This window comes from Anser brachyrhynchus (assembly GCF_964034855.1).
Source record: "Anser brachyrhynchus genome assembly, chromosome: 5".
Classification (NCBI taxonomy): Eukaryota; Metazoa; Chordata; class Aves; order Anseriformes; family Anatidae; genus Anser; species Anser brachyrhynchus.
Window position 1 is genome coordinate 38,791,406 of NC_137699.1, and position 16,644 is coordinate 38,808,049.

Consider the following 16,644-nt stretch of genomic DNA (forward strand, 5'->3'; position numbering starts at 1 on the left):
CTACAGGATTTCCACATTGTTCATCATCACCTGGGAGACTTTCCTCAGCCTTTTTTTAACACAGCCCTTGAGATGGAGCTAGTTGATTTCAGAATGGCAAATATCTAAATACAAAATGAAAAAAATATATGTCCTGGAGAAGTCCTGAAACTTTTGCTAAATCTACAGTGTTCATTAAGGCAGGATAGGGTAGAAAAAAAAAGTCCCCAGGGCTTCCCTCATGGCAATGCTTGCATGACACTTGTTAATAAAGAAGAAGAGAATTTTGAATTCAATGTGTGTCCTCATCAGCTCATACACATAGATCCCAGTAATGTTAATGAAAATTACATAGATGTTCCAATGGGACGCGAGACCCCTGGTAGAGTTAAAACCATCTGCAGAAAGAGGAGCACAATAATAGTGTCTGTACAATGTGTCTTCTCCCAGTGCACCAAAAGATGTTTTTAAATACCCTAACTCAACCGTAGTTTTGTGCTTTTTCAGTGATAGGAATTTTCAACCCGCAAGTTATTTCATTAGGTAACACCACCTGTATTTAAAATGTCAGACTCAACTGCATTTCCCAGTGTGGAAGCTGAATACCAGTGCCTGAAGGAAAGTTTTATAGCATCGATTAACTGCAACCATTTGTAGAACTGACAAAGAGCTGTGTAAAAGGTTTATTCTGACTTTTAGATGTGAGTATTGTGCATCATTTTTATAACATGCAAGCCAACAATGATGTACTTTGTTACTGCAGGTCAGAACAACTTCACCCCAGCAAATAAATCACAGAGATTGACATTAGCAGTCCCAGAACATACAAGGCACAGGATAAGAGAAGACACAGAAGAGGTATTTCATTGGTTTTTCCATTTATCCCACTTGTAATATGAAAAACAAAATATTCCTAAAATGAAGAACACAGAACTCACATGGAAAGAACGAATAGTGAAAGAGGCCTGAGCTGGAGTGGAGGAAGAGCGTAAAATACCTGCAGTGAACTTGGATGGAAATCCTGTCGTATGTCTAAGGACCAGGTCCTGAGCAGGTATTTAAAAAATATGTCACGTAAACTAACATCAGTGGTGGTAAAGTCAAGACCTAGACTTAAAACTCTTCTCATGCTGGCTGACATTTTTAGTAAAAAGAACAATCTTTTTTTTTTTAAAAAAAAAAAAAAGTGGAATTCCCACTGCGTGTATGTTGTTCATGTCAGCATTTTACAGATTATTAAATTTTATGTTATACTTTGACATAGACCTCCAAACCCAAGTAAGAGCTGTGTTTTAAGATGTGCTGGACAGACACAAGACAATCCCTCTCCCAGCAATGACTCTCTCCAGTTTACAAAGATGATACAGAGAGAGAAAATGATTTACCCATCATCACTTGAGAGGTCTACAACTGAAGCAAGATTGAAAACAGGTTTGGAGTCCCAGTTCAGCAGCCACAAGGAAGCTTTTTTTTTTCTTTTTTTTTTTTTTTTTCTTTTCATTTTTTCCCCTGTATTTCATGCCAAAAGCCATGAAATCCTGGGACACACACAAAAAAAACACAACATAATACTTTCTGCTAAAACTTAGTGATTTAGTATGTGTTATAAAGTCAGTCTGATTATCAGTGATGTGAAATCAAGCTGACTGTCTCAAAGGAGGCAAGTAGAAACAAATACACTTCTAAATCAGAGGAAATCAGGAGGAAGAGTTGAAAACCAAAAGGGTCAAGATACTGTTTTTATTCTCACTATAACAAAAATATGCTAACAATAACAACAGTGGAAGATTCTTCTTACTCGTAAGCACTGTGGAGAGAGCCCTAGGTGACATAAACAGGAACAGGGACACACACAGTAAGACAAATGAGAAAAAGACATACAGAGATAGGGAAATATTTATGTCTGTAGACAAACTATACTGAATCCTACTGTTTAAGAGGTCCTTCTGCAAAATGTACCTGCTTATATAAATATAGCAGACTTCTGGCTACTTTTTGACAGCAGCGCAGCTGTGTGTATAAACCTAAGTCAGATGTTTGAGTACCAAGATCACTTAAAAAATTTCCATCCCACCTGTAAAGATTTGTGTAATTACATGTCAGAAACTTCTTGCCTTCTCATGCAGAAATCATGCTGGTAGCTCTGCCTGCATTAGTGACAGTACAGTGCATTTGAGCTATTCCTAGCTACCCATAGAACTGTGGAAAATAATGTGGCATGTTACCTTTGTGTTCTGCATTGTCTAAGCTATGGACTTGAAAACAAATATGCACATGACTAACTTCAAACATGGAATTTCATAACTGGTTCTCTTAGCTGGCCAATAATTTTGGATCTCACAGGCACACAGTAGCAAATAATTGCCTATACATTGATGCATGGTTTAAGTTCTGGAAAGCACAACACACGTTTGTGAGGTCTGTTACCTCCTCCATGTACACCAGAGGTCTTTTTTTATCTTACACACCTTACTCCATTCTCCTATGCATAAAGCACCTAGTGCAAATGTACGTGACTTCCCTCTAGTGGTCAACGTGGCAAAGTCAAATCTTTCTGCTAAACACAGCTGGGGCACAGGGGTCCTCATCTCAGATTGCAGACAAGTTTTGCAGCTAATAACGTTGGGATTCACCCCCAAAATGCATTTGTCTGACAGCACTGAAGCCTGTAAGCATGTGACAAGTTCTATTACATACCTGTGAGTTCTTCTAGCCTGCAGGGGTAGGATGGGTGCAGTGGAGATACAGGTAATAAATAACTCTATTAAAATCCATAGAGGCCATAAGGTCCTCTTTGCTTACACCTGTGGAGCCCCCTCTAATGGCATCTTCAAAATTCTTCTGGGTCTTCTCTGTTGCTTGCTAAGGTGTTTGCACACCAGATCCCTGTGGCTGCATCTAATCATAGCTCACTGTCAATCACTGTTCAGCATTGGCAGCAGTCATTTTCTATTGTCAGTTCCAACTCCTTTAAGTATGTGTGTAATATACAGCATGGCATGAATACTGTAGGGGTCTGGAAATATACACAGACAAGCTCGGTTCTTTAGCTGGTGTAAATTAGTATCAGTACCACAGACCTCACAGCCATATTATTTGAAGTGAAAGCTTACTAAGCTTACTGTGCCTTTTCACCAAAAGAAAATCCTCTGTCCAATGAATATTTAGGCTTTTTTTAGAGCATAGCCACTGGTAAATTCACACATACTTGTTTTATTCTTTATTACTATTGTTATTATTATTATTTATTTTATTTTATTTTAACAGCACTTACCTACAGTTCCCTGAAATACTTAAATATTTAAGCATCCTCTGACCATGAATTGGTTAACTATGAGACAACAACACTACAAAAGACCTGAGCAGGGCCAGTTCAGCTTCCTTGACTGGACTAATGCCAAAGCTATAAACCACTGTCTTGGTGCCGAAGCTATAAACAGCTACCTGAGTGACTTAGGACTGCATCTTAAGAACAATTTGTATGCATTATTCTGCATAACTGTACATCTGGTGACAATAGAAAACATGGTGCATAAACAGGCGCAGCCAGGGTTTCAGACAATAAATTTGGGTAATCGCTGCCCTTCTCTGCATTGAAGATTTTGTGGTTCCCTGTAAGAGCCGAACGGCACTGGTACAAAACAAGCACTAACAACCTTCTAGGGCAGACAGCAAGTGAAAAGCCACTAACAAAGTGGCTGTACTGTTTTGGGGAGGAATGGGTCAAGGCCATGGGACAGAACAGCACCTGTGGGTTTTCTCACTTCCCTTCAACTTCCATTAGCTGCAAGCAACAAGATTTTAGCTTTCTCTCTCTGTCACTGTGAAGACCATGGTTTCAACTGCGCAATGCAGCCTGGTACCCACCTCTGTGAAATGGGGGGAAATATCCCTTTCAGCCTGCCAGAGGCACGGTGAGGTTGGCAACATGGGACAAAGAACCGAAATGAGAAATAGCCACTGGGAAATTACTGCAGTAGAACTGTGTTTTATGCTGTGGTATCCATTTACAGTAGGAGGAAAAGAAGGCTCTCTCCATAACATTCAGCTCATGAGTTCCAATTGCTGATGTAGGTATTTTTTATCCGTAGAAATACAAATTTATGAAGAACTTGGATTGCTCTGGAACTAGAAAGTTCTGCTTACAAGGCATGCAGACATTTCCTGGAGAGTACAGTACTGCAGAAGTCAGAGTGCAGGGGGAAGACATAAAGAAGAATCTTTCTTTAAAAGCATCGTGTGGAGGTGCTGCCTTTTTTTTTTTTTTTTCCCAAACCAAGCTCTTACTATGGATAATGAAAATTAAAGTGATACTGCGTATTTCCAAAAGAAGAAATCTGTTTCTCTTAGGTGTAATGACATCTTTAGGTCAGGACAGGCAGAGGTGCAGTTAGCATATGGTGGAGAGTCTGGTGTTTGAGCTGTAGGTGGTGGTGTTGCTTTATGGGAGTTCGGGTTCGGTGAGGATGGACTACTTAAAGGGATGTAAACAGAGGCCAGTTGGGGTAGCCAAAGGATCAATTTCCTTTGGTTGCCTGAAAATAGTCACCTTCCCTCTATGCCCAGTGCACTTGCTTGCACAATGTATATGAAAAATGTGAATACGTTGAAAGTCTTACTTTTTAACAAGTCTTACTTTTTAACATGATTTACAGACAGCAGAATAGCATTTATAGCATGAGTGGAAAGATCCCAGTCAAATAATGCAAGACGTTCTCTTTATCAATACGGTGCCTAATGACAATTCTTTTTTATTATTTTGCCTTTTTTATGTAAACTGTCATTCTTCAGTTAGGAGGTGGCTTAGTCTTCAAGGCACCTTTCACAGAAGTCTTGGTTTTGGTTGCAGTCAACATATAGCAATTTGTCTTGCAGACAGCGTCTAATCTAATTCCCAGGACAGACAATTGATTTGGCTGAGTTTTGCATGCTCAGGAATCCCATTGATTTAGTGTCTGTATACAAATTGAAGAATTAAACCTTACATCTCTAATCTCTCCATGAACATATACAGCCACTGTTCCCACTTAAATGAGTTTTGACTTACTGTGTGGATTAGAACCTGTCTGTAAATACATGTCTCACCTCATTTGTAACTTATTCCTGCTTATTTACCATGGCAGAAAGGAGGCAAGCACTGAGACCTCTGTTTTTGCTAGATGACAAAAAAAAAAAAAGGTATTTTCAGCTCCAATCCATAAACTGGTACTGAAGTGGCTTCCTTGTAGGCCGTCAAACTGACAGAGCATAGGAATATTATCGTTCTCTTCAACATAGCTGCTGCCAGTTGCCTGTCAGTAAAACTCTCCCATCCCACCATCGCTTGTGGGCAGACCCGTGGCCAACAAGTCGGTGATGAATGGGAAGAACAGCCCTACTTCTGCCCTGCGGCTGTTGATATGAAGCCTTACATGAGTTCACTTTATCCAAAATAAAACCTTTCCCAAACCAGAAACAACAAAAAAATGCAAATATACCCTGTGTGGTAGCTGAGTTCTGTTAACAGGCTGGTCACCCAGAGCACCTACTATGGATATTAAAGTGATCGTGTTTAATGTAATTCATGCAGATCAGCATTACATTACCTCAGATCAAAGTCTATTTCTTTATTACTCCTGATTAACAGGAGTTGGACCCCTAGCATGCAGAGGACTTTTTCTTCAGCCTCTGAGACTTGGCATGGGGATGCTGTCTCCCTGCAGCATTACAGACTATGGCATGGTCCATCTCTTTGCTCAACACAATAGCTTGGCCACAGGGGCATTGAGACACAGCGGGTAGAGTGTTTCCAAAGATCTGCAGATGGAGGATGTACTATGGAAAAAAAGAAGAGAAAACAGGGAATATATAGGGTATGCTAGAGTCCCTTTGTCTTTCTAGAAAGGTTGTCATGTTCACCATGCTTTTGTCTGAAGGCACCTTAAAGAGCAGCAGCATGAGAACAGACACTACTTAGACATCACTCTTGGGACAATGATTTCAGACATGGTGTTTAACCTAGGTTTTTCCTACAGCAACATGCTCTCAGGAAGCCTGCATCACTCCCATCTCTTCTGGGCAAACAGAAAAGAGAATATGAGGATATTGGTAGCTGCCAGTCTCTTAGGCTGTGGTTTTGTTTTTCTTCCCTCATGACAGTGTCCTCCTGGGAGCCACTATTCAGCTAAATCAGCATTCAAACTGCCAGTTTCTTACCCTTGTGAGTCCTCATGCCAGCTAACAGTTTTATAGGTGCTTTTGCCTGAGCAGACTGAGACATTCAGACCCCTCCTTCACTCCTTCACTTGATCTCCCCAGATGCTGACATATGCTAACTTGACTCAAGCTTGTCACTGGCCTAAATAATCATAACAATTGCTAACTTCCATTTAATGTCTTCAAAGAGGGGATTTTGGTAATTTTTTGCTGTCTGAAATGTTGAAAGTAACTATATTATTTGTAAGGAAGTCCAAATCAATTCAAGTCCAAATCAAAAGAGTCACAGATGATGGATCTCTGGTAGGACCCTATTTTTAATTAATTTCACTTAATCTACTTAATAGATTTACTTGTAAGTTATAAGAAAATTCATTCAGAGCTTATGTGCTGTAAGTTCTGGGGTGATACATGCAGTCTTTTTACATACTGCATAGAGGCTGAGTCCTTATTTTTTAAAATTACAATGTTTTGGAATTGTACTCAGCAGCGTATTTGCAGTTTTTCATGCAAGTAGCACTAGTTTCATCACTAAGGCTGCAAAGCCAGACAGCTTGAAGTTGGGAAGTTCCTGAGTTTAAGATGATCATAGTGCAACACAATCTCAGTTCCGAATTTTATTTTCAGGTGACTGTACTTCTTTTAGTCCAAGAGTGTTTACTTTTAGCTAACAAACGTTAATTTTATTCTCATTGCTCACTGGTTAGCAGGTCAGGTATTTACTGAATATTAAACAAATTCTTATAAAAATACAATTATTAATTTCCCTCTTGGTTTTCCTGTCCATGGCACTCATCACTATACCACGCCAGTACTTCATACGTTTTCTCCCGCAGCATCTTGTTATTTTTATTCATTCTCCAGATGGAAATTGAGACAGAGTGATTTAGATGCAAATTGTTTATTCACTTTGTGTTGGGCGTTATAAATTAAATAGTTCTCATTGATGCTAATTTTAGCTGCAAGTTCTTAGCACATCTGATCAGATACTTAATGAGTAGGAAGTAATTAATGAACCCATGTCAAATATGTGACTTCTTATCTTGCAGCATGCTATCTGAGGTCTGTCACAGGGGCAGGGAAAGAATATGGTTTCTCAAGGTATCATTGATTACCTTAAGCATGAGGCCATCCTCTCCTCCTCTTAACATCCACTACTTACCTTCCAGCATAGGCAGCAAACAGGGGATTGTCCTCTGGAACCACGCCATGAAATTCAAACTGGCCTATATAAAAAGAATAGAAGAGTTGGTATTTAGTTGTAAAGAACTCAGAGGGATTATTTATTAAAGCCACCAAAACCAGATAGGCTCCTTAACTCCCCAGTTATTACATTTGGGGCTTCTGGTCAACAGCAAGTTGAATACGAGCCAGACTTGGCAGGCAACAAGGGTGTGCATCAGGCATAGCACTGCTCGCCAGTCGAGGGAAGGGATTGTCCTGCTCTGCTCTGTGCTGGGGCAGCCTCACCTTGAGCACTGTGTGCAGGTTTGGGCACCACAAGATCAGGAGATAAAACCTCCTCTGGACTCACTCTAATATGTCCTCGTCCACGTCCTCCTTGTGCAGGGGGCCACAGAGCTGAATGCAGGGCTCCAGGTGGGGCCTCATGAGAGCAGAGCAGAGGAGGACAATCCCCTCCCTTGCCCTGCTGCCCACGCTGCTTTTGGTGCAGCCCAGGGGACAGGAGGCTTTCTGGGCTGCAAGTGCACATTGCCAGCTCATGTTGAGCTTCACATCAAGCAGCACCTCCAAGTCCTTTTCATCAGGGCTGTTCTCAATCAAATCTCCACCCAGCATGTATTTGTGCTTGGGATTGCCCCGGCTCAGCTGCAGGATCTTGCACTTGGCCTTGTTGAACTTCACTGTTCGGACAAACACTCTCAGACATACAGTTTGTTTTTTGGGTGGTCCTTTGTGGAGCCAGGAGTTGGACTTGATGATCCTTGCGGATCCTTCAACTCAGGATGTTCTATGATTCATGTGCTGTCCAGCAGCTAGCTGTATTGCCAAAAAAGGGCCAAATGTCTGCTTGAATTTGTAGACAATAATCTCTGAAGCAAATGCATTGATTTATGCTTCATTTAGGTTTGTGCTGCCAGTGAGAACCCAGCCCAGGAATACTCAGCTCCTGACTTGCACGACACTTAAAGGACTACCGAATGCCCAGGGTGGTAACGGCTCATATTAAGGCTAACTGAGAAGAAAGGTGGAGCAGAGTTTCGGTGTTGCCATGACAATAGGAATCATAAATCAATGAAAAGTAGGAAAGATCTAAGTAAACTAAACTTAAATAAAACAAAGAAAACAAAAAACCCAAGCCCTAAATTAAAGAAACATGTGCAAAATACTGTGATGTTGGGGGGTGGGGGCTGCTTGTTTTCTTTTCCATTTTGCCTCTGAATTCACCAAGAAAGAGTTGATGAAGAAAACAACCGTGGCAAAAGCAATTGGGCATAAAATAAATGGCACTGTGCATACTCATCTGATTGATAATGGCTTATATCAAAACCTAATATTGTTTATACTCAAGTGAGATGTGGTTTAATATTCCATGCAATTTTATATGACTGTCTTTGTATTTACTTGTTTAATGAAATGTGGATCTTGAGACCTTTTGCAATGCTCCTTCTTCTGAAGAAACTCTGTGAAGTGGAAGGTGAATATGCTCAGCCATGTAATAAGATCATTTATTTATGTTTTTAATTAATTTTTTTAGTTTTTCAGAATTAGAAGTGTATTACATACCAAACATTATATGAAAGACAACATGTGGAGGTGCAAGTAGTCGTAATAAAAAGCTCTTTAGATGAAAGTAATAGACAAATATTGAGCAATTATGCAAAGCATTCAAGATCTATATAATTCATTGCATGGAGATAATACCTCCGTAGCTCTGTCTTCTTTATCAAAATACTATTATTCTGTACAGCAGTTGTCAACATTTAACTAGCTTGGATTTCTTGTAAGAGTTTTGCCATGGCTGTTCCTTTCAGGAGGAGTGATCTAGAGCCACAGAAGCTAAATGGGGATTTTTCAGGTGAAAGTGGATTGGACCCAATATTATACATAGATTGCACATTTCAATCTAAACAAGGCAAACAAAGTGTTCTGATTGCACACCCCATTCCATTTGCCCTGTTTATTATCCTCAAGGATGGTTCCTCAGTGTAGCAAGATTCAAAACTCCCTAGTGTAGGTGAAAGGAATAAAGCGAGGTTTTGATGCTCCACCATAGCTGGGCCAGTTTGGCCACCCTGCCACAAACAACGGCTGCAGAATGCCCCCAGCACCGCAGCCAATGCCCAGAAATTGTAGCAGGGCAAGCCACGAAGTTTTCTCTGGGGAGAGGGACTTAAGGGGGAGCTGAGGCAGTTGTGCCAGCCAAGGATTCATGTATATTGGGGTAGGAAATCTAAGTGCAACTGCTTTGCACCAGAAAATCAGTACTCTGCTTCTTGCCTCAAAGCCCTAAACACGTAGCAGGAATTAAATGCATATAAATTCATAAAAGCTGCTGCGTAGACTCATGCCTTCCTGTTCATTCCTATCCTATGGACTACAGATATTTATAGTTTGTAGTAAAACTGCTCTAAACAATTCCTTTTTCTTTTACAAAATATAGACTCTGTCCAGGTATCTCTAGCACTTAGCCCATCCCCGTGAAAGGCATTCTGTCTATGACCTCCTTTATTTATACTCAGAGAATTCCCACTGAAACATCCCTAGAAATCTCCGTCAGGACAGTTGCGAAGGAATCAAGAGGCAGTCCCTCTGGTAATCATATCCCATAAATTTAGGGATTTATAGATTGATCCTAGTATTTTAAACTCCATCTAGAAACCTAGTGGCAGGTGCTGCAGACCCAGGAATATTGGTATAATATTTTTGTCATGATGCTGCTTTGAAAACTGGTTGTAGACTTGTTCCTCAACTGGAGTTTCCCAGGGGCATTAAAGTAAAGCCCCATGCAAAGGGTAAAGCAGCTAAGTAATCTTGAAGTGATAGAAATAGGGATTACTCTGGCAGGGATTATCTCTGAAAGAAAGAGTCACACACTGCTCACCTGATACAGATGAAAATATGTATAATAAATCTGATTGAGAAAAGTTTTAGCATCCTTCTGTTTTACCTAAGCAGTAGAACTGAGCTGACATCTTTCCAAGCTAATGAGGCCATAGTGTAGGACGCTTTCATGACGGCTGTGCTGCACTAGAGAATCTGGCTCAGTCCTTAGCTGGCATAAATCAGCTCTGTTATCTTCTCACTAAATTGGCAAGTACTGTCATTCCCAAAGCCTCCACTAGCTTCAAGAATCAAGCTGCCATCCCTAACTTTATATGTCTGCTTCAGGACAAAATGAAAGTGCTTCTCTTAATGCCTACAAATCCCCTGTCCTCACCCTGCTCATTATTACAATGTCTTGAAATTCAGACAGAATGCTTAAGTAACTGAAGAATAATCTCCAGAGATTAAGAGATCTGCAGCAAAAACAATAGGCAAGTGATCCCTAGAGTAAGGGGTTTTGTGACTCTTCTTTTGCTTATGTAAGTCCACAGCAGCTTCACAGAAGTTACAACAGAAGAATCAAATGAGAAGATCATCCAGACCTGCAATTACTGCTATTTACATCTTGAAAAATGAGGACTTTCAAATGTAGAAGGGGAATTTGAAGGTGGATGGAAAGACTTGTATGAGTTTTCTCACATAAGGCTCTTGTTTTTCTTGTTACCTGTTGATCTGCTCTTGCATTGTTTTTTTGTTTTGTTTAGTTTTGTTTTGTTTTTTCCTCAGTGATGGGGAAGAGATTTGGGCATTAGCCTTTTTACCAGACCACTGTAAAAGCTAGAAATGATGGGCACATGTTTATAAATCTGCACAGGGGGCATAGACTCTTTTTCCCTATAAACTGAGAGCTAAACACCTGTTCAAGTTTTCATCAAGTGTTTAACATACAGCTCCAGAGATATTTGCACTATCTCTATAGACAGGCAAGGTTGCCCCTTTCTTGGCAGGCAGTTGTTTTCCTCTTGTACCAGGCTGAGCAGACACATAGGTCTTAGATTTGCTCAGGCCAGAGGTTAAATCACATTTAAACAGCTCCGCAATTATAACATTTTCTTCTCTTCCCCCTGCTCACCTTTAAGGTATGCTTCCTACAGAACCTCCTTTAGTTTCAGAATTCTGCTAATTTCTTGCTTCTGTTTTAAGCAGACCAGCCCCAAGCATCCTCCTTTCCATGACCCATTTCTTTTCTAAGCAGACAGATTTTTTTATTTTTTTTTTCCCCTGGATCTTTTCCAGTCTTCATTTGCTGTCTAGCATGGCTTTCAGTCAGTCTTCATGACAAATCCACTCTCACTGTGCTCCCAAAACCTGGCTTTTGATCCCGTGCTAAGCCATTTCACCTCCAGGCTTCCAGTCCTGTAACTTGGAAGATATGGCAATACAGCAAGCACAACTAAGAATAATCCCTGAAATGGACTAGATAATTCTCCCTCCTATTCTCCCCAAGGCAAACACATTGACATTTTGAGTTAAGTTATATTCTGACTGTATATAAAAAAACCCGAAGCTCACCTATAAAGTTTGCAGTGGCAAGCATTATGAGTCTCTCAGAGGACAAAAACTGCGACTGAACTTGGTCCTACTGCTAAAAATTCATAGTCAGTTTTTCTGGGTAATGGCAGGGAAATCATTCTTCCGCTACATAACCAAATTTTAACTGCACTCGGGCATTCTGAGGAAAGCTATTAATCTTGGACCTGATCCATCTTGTGCTAGTGTAAATCAGAAAGAAGTCCTCTGAAGTCAGAGGAGTTACAAAAACGCATTAAAAAAAAAAAAAAAGTTTTATTATTACTGAGGCCAGGAGCCCTGTTATGAAAATAAGGGCTAAGTGCCTCCACACATTTGGTATTTCTAAACTTGCTAACATGAGGAGTGATGAGATCTAGCAGGCAAAGCCCAGAAATAAGAGCTGGGAGGCCTTGACTCTGTTCCTTGCTCTGACAGTGACTTATTAGGTGACAATGAGGAGATCATTTCACTTCCATAAGCCAACATTTCCCCTTTCACCTTTGGTCTTGCTGGTCTGTAAATTCTTTGGTCTCAATGGGACTTTGTAAGTATTCTCATAATATACATAATAACAAACTCATCCCTGCAAAGAAAATTAAATGGAGCTTACGTGCACTGGAGTTACTTTAGAGAAATAACGTATCAAGGCATTGTTTATTAGGACTGGGATTACATAACTCTGTAGAAATAAGGCTGGTTTGTTACCCCAAGACTCATTTATCACCACCAGTCACAATGGTTTCTTAAAATGACAAGAGATCAGTCTATCTAACTTGCAATTAGGGATAAAAAAAATGCTTGACAAAAAGATTTGACCTTAATTTAAAAAATTAACACCGTGGCAAAAAGCAAACGAAGTGCATTTTCAGTTTAATTAAAATGCCACAATTACAACGTAAATAATTATGTTTTATTAATCATCAGCATTCAAGCTTGAGACTGCAGTGATACTAAAGATAATTAAGTTGCTGGTGCTGAGTATGGTGCCTTAATAATTACATAGTAGTTAATACAGAATGCTAACTAAAACTGGGAAGTTCTGCATAGCAATTATGTTATCTAAGGCTGCTAATTACTCATGTTAATTTAGAATTACTTTAGTTTCCTGTGTAGACTAGGCTTGCTAAGCTGCAAGTCCCCATTGTCACTTCTGTCAGATGCAACAGAACTGGGGCTCTCTCGCTTTCCGTTGAAGTGTTCACACCATGTTTCACATCATCGAAGTGTGTACAGGAGACAGAACCTTGCGTTGTGCCTGTTGTTAGTTGTCTGGGATGGGATGGGGACTTACCAGCAGGTTCGTAGCTTGGGATGCTAAATTGTTGTGAGGACCTTCTGATTGTTCATGTCAAGGCAGAGTCCACTTTTTAAAGTTGTTCTCGTTAGTTCTAATTTCCAGATGGAAAAAGAAGGTTATTTTAAGGAGCATGATGAGAATGATGACATGAAACTAAGCTGAGCCAGGGATAGACCAGAGACAATATAAAATCATAGTTAATTCCTGCATAAACTCATAATATTGAGGACTGTGTTTTAAGGTCTGGCCTCCTGAGTCAGGATATGGGAAGGAGCTGTGAAGCCTGAAATGCTGAATCAGTTGAGCTGAGTGTAGTATAAAGTAGACATTGCAAATAGCTTGAGTGCACAAGGTCTCAAAGGTAAAAAGGAACTGAGAAAATATACTGCAAAGGAAAGTGAACTGGTCAAAAGGCCCCATTTGTCGATTTAAAATTCTCCAGAAATGTGGAAATGCAATGGAGGAAGATTAATGAGTGCTTTTCCTGTTTGTGCGAAGGAAGAAGAGAACTAGGGAGAAGTTTTAATCAGGCAGTTAAAAAATATATGTAAAGGAAGTACACCGAATTGGGTTTTAATTGGTCTCTGGCAAATAAGTCAACTTCTAATTTTGCAAGCTCAGTCCCTGGGAAAGAATCAGATTATGGTGGGGAACTAGAATTAAAAAAATAAAATAAAATCCAAGAGAAGCTGGTAGAGGTGCAAAAGCAAAGCCTGGATAGAGAGCTTGGGATGCGGCTGGGAGAAGCGGCTGGGGCAGTGGAAGAACGGGACTTCAGTCCATGCTGGATGAGGGGACAGAGCTGGGTTGCGCAGGAGGAGGAGCAGAGCAAACCCATGGTTGCTGGGACATCTGTTGGCACATGCCAGCACAGGGAGCAATCACAGCAGAAAGTGGCTGGGAGTCAGTAAGCTGATGTGCCCATCTCCTGTTACCACCCCGTGACAGGGTGGCCGTCCCCCAGTTAGGGGACAGGAATCCCAGGACAGGGGATAGGAATCAAGATTTTACGGTAACGCAATGGCAGCGTCAAAAGCTTTAAACCTTGATCTTCTGTTTTTTTAAAAACAAATTTATATTCCATGTTGACTGCCTCCTTCTAGTGTGAGAATAAGTTTCTAACATGTTACTCTGAGCTTGTTTGAAAAGGCACTGTGGCTGTGGGGAATCTCCAGAGACGATGGAACAAAAGAATGCCTCTCTCTCTTCACTCAGCCTTCAAGCATGAAGGAGCTATTTTTAATATCACAAATCAATGCATATGGGGAAACAGATCCTCTCGGCAATGGAGTGTCAGCAGCATCTGAGAGAAAGATGCAGAGAAGCAGGGCTAGCGACTCTAAGGGATCTCCAATATGGCATCACCCACCAGTCTTGATTGGACTATTAGCTATCTCTAATGTTTTGCTGCCCTTGGTAGCCCTATAGACAGGGCTGGCCTCCCAAAGAAGTTAAGTGCAGCAGAAGGGATCAGTGCTGCTCTTTCTCTCAAAACCCTTCCTTCACAGCTCAGAGTCCTGCTTATCAGCTGTTGAAGGTGTGGCTGCTTTAACTTACCTTTATTCCTTGGTGACTTTATTAGATTTTGATCTAGATCAGAAGTTCATAATTTGTGTTTTCATAAAACATCTGAGTGAGGACCAAAGTCTGCTCTGATCACTTCTATGTGGTATAATTCAAAAGCATTGCATCCGAATGTATGAAATTAGTTCCATGTAGGGCATATTAACTTTAGTTTAGGACCTCATAATCATTATGAACTTTGGAGTCCATGTCAGAAATCATCAGCACTGCGAAACCATATTTTTTGTCTTCCTCAGAAAGCTACCTGAGTGGAGATGTGAAACTTAATCCTGCCATTATGTTTGCAGATTTGTCTCTGGACTTGTTTTTTCACAGAAGCAAAATTATTTTTTCAAGGAGCAAACACTACTCAGAGAGACTGACTTCTGTTTGCTGTGGACCATCCCAGATCTGTGTAACTTTTCCTGAGTACCCATAACCCCAGAGGCATCGAGACCACTCTTTCAAGCTGCTCAGTAATTATTAAGGCCCCGGTTTTACCGAACATGCAGATAAAAAGCCTGAAAAAGTCACTTACATTGTCCTCTTGATCTGGTTTCACTCCAGTGTTCTGTCAAAACTAGGGTGAAGTAAAGCACCCTACATTCTCATAGATACAGAAAGCACTCCTTGTACTCATTAATTTCCCTTGCAGTATCACAAAGCATTTTGTAAACATAAGCTAATTACATCACCCCGGGAAGATGGATATCTCAACTGCAGATTCACAAACAAGGAAACCAAGGCCCAGAAGACCTAAGTAAATCAATTATGAGGAAGTTTCTGGTTAAAACAAAGACTAGACTAGAAATCTTTACCAAGTTCCTCATGCTCTAATTGCTGGGCTACAATTGTGAAGGGATTCTCCCCCACAGCACTGCTGCTTTACAACAGCTCTCCTAACTATCTGCTGCAGCCCATCAGGTCCCTGTCTGAGCTTGGTTATTTTCATTGTCTGGTGCAGTGTCAGCAGATGTAGTTCATGTCTGTGTTCTGCATGTACAAGCAGGAGGGTCTGCTTTAGGAAATGCACCCATCCATTGCTAGCTGCATGTGTACCACCATGGATATCAGCACTTCGGTCCAGGAAATTTTGAAGTAAGTGACTTAGAAAGCAGCCCCTGCATGGGAGCTCTGTCCAGAAATTTAGAATGCAAAACATTCCAAGGGCTGAACTGCCCTCATAGATAAACCATTTCCAAGTGCCTTTCATGTACCACAGAGTAAGAGCAATTAGCACGCTTCCGCTGACGTGCAGCAAGGTCATGCCCAGCTTGTTTCTGTATCTTCGGCTCAGAGCACACATCGGGCCATTTTAGAAATTTGGGCTTTTGTCTGAAGACAGGTCAGCCTGCATCTGCTTCCCCTTCAAATCTCCCCCAAAGTACAGACATCTGGACTTTTTCAAAGACATGGAAGGAAAATTTGGCATCCAGCTCCAAATGTTTCTCAAAATCTTCCCCACAAACCCTTAGAAACACGGACCCTTGTGCTCACGCTGTTCTCCATGTGCTGAAATCAGTGGAATTACACCACTGTAAGACAGAAGTAAGGGGAGGAAATGGCCCCGTGAGAGGCCCTTCTGGATAGCAATGGTGAAAATGAAGCCGTTAATCATCATATTGCATGGTGATGAGGCTCGGCTGCCAGGCTAATAAATACTCTGATCCAGTGTGGTATGGATGCGCAGCCAGATGTGTTCTTGTCTGCAGAGGCAGCAGAGGGATTTCAAGGTCTACAGTGGGTCTGCTGGAGACAGAGGAATTATTAACACTGCTAGCAATTTGAATAGTCAAATTGATGAGGGGCTCAGGGAAAATGTCAGTAAATTAGAAATCATTAGAGGCATTTTGAAAAGCACTAAGGTTGAGAATTTTGTTAAAGGACGTGTTTGTTACAAAGACGACTGAACCCTGTTAGAAATGAAAAGACATTTTATAATATCACTTGACTGAAAGAACAAGGGCATACATGTGTCTGTAAGTTGCCACACACACACACACACTGGCAAGCTTTTAAAAGAGCGAAGT

The 16,644-nt window shown here is 40.8% G+C and overlaps 1 long non-coding RNA gene across 1 annotated transcript; it reads right to left on the reverse strand.

The window, feature by feature from the left end:
* Nucleotides 1-3,600: 3,600 nt before the first annotated feature.
* Nucleotides 3,601-15,201, reverse strand: LOC308196714. The gene is made up of 4 exons (XR_013952363.1): nt 15,153-15,201; nt 13,046-13,142; nt 7,337-7,400; nt 3,601-5,793 (listed from the first exon to the last, which is right to left on the reverse strand). It is a non-coding gene; the product is annotated as an uncharacterized lncRNA (long non-coding RNA).
* Between the last annotated feature and the right edge of the window lie 1,443 nt (nt 15,202-16,644).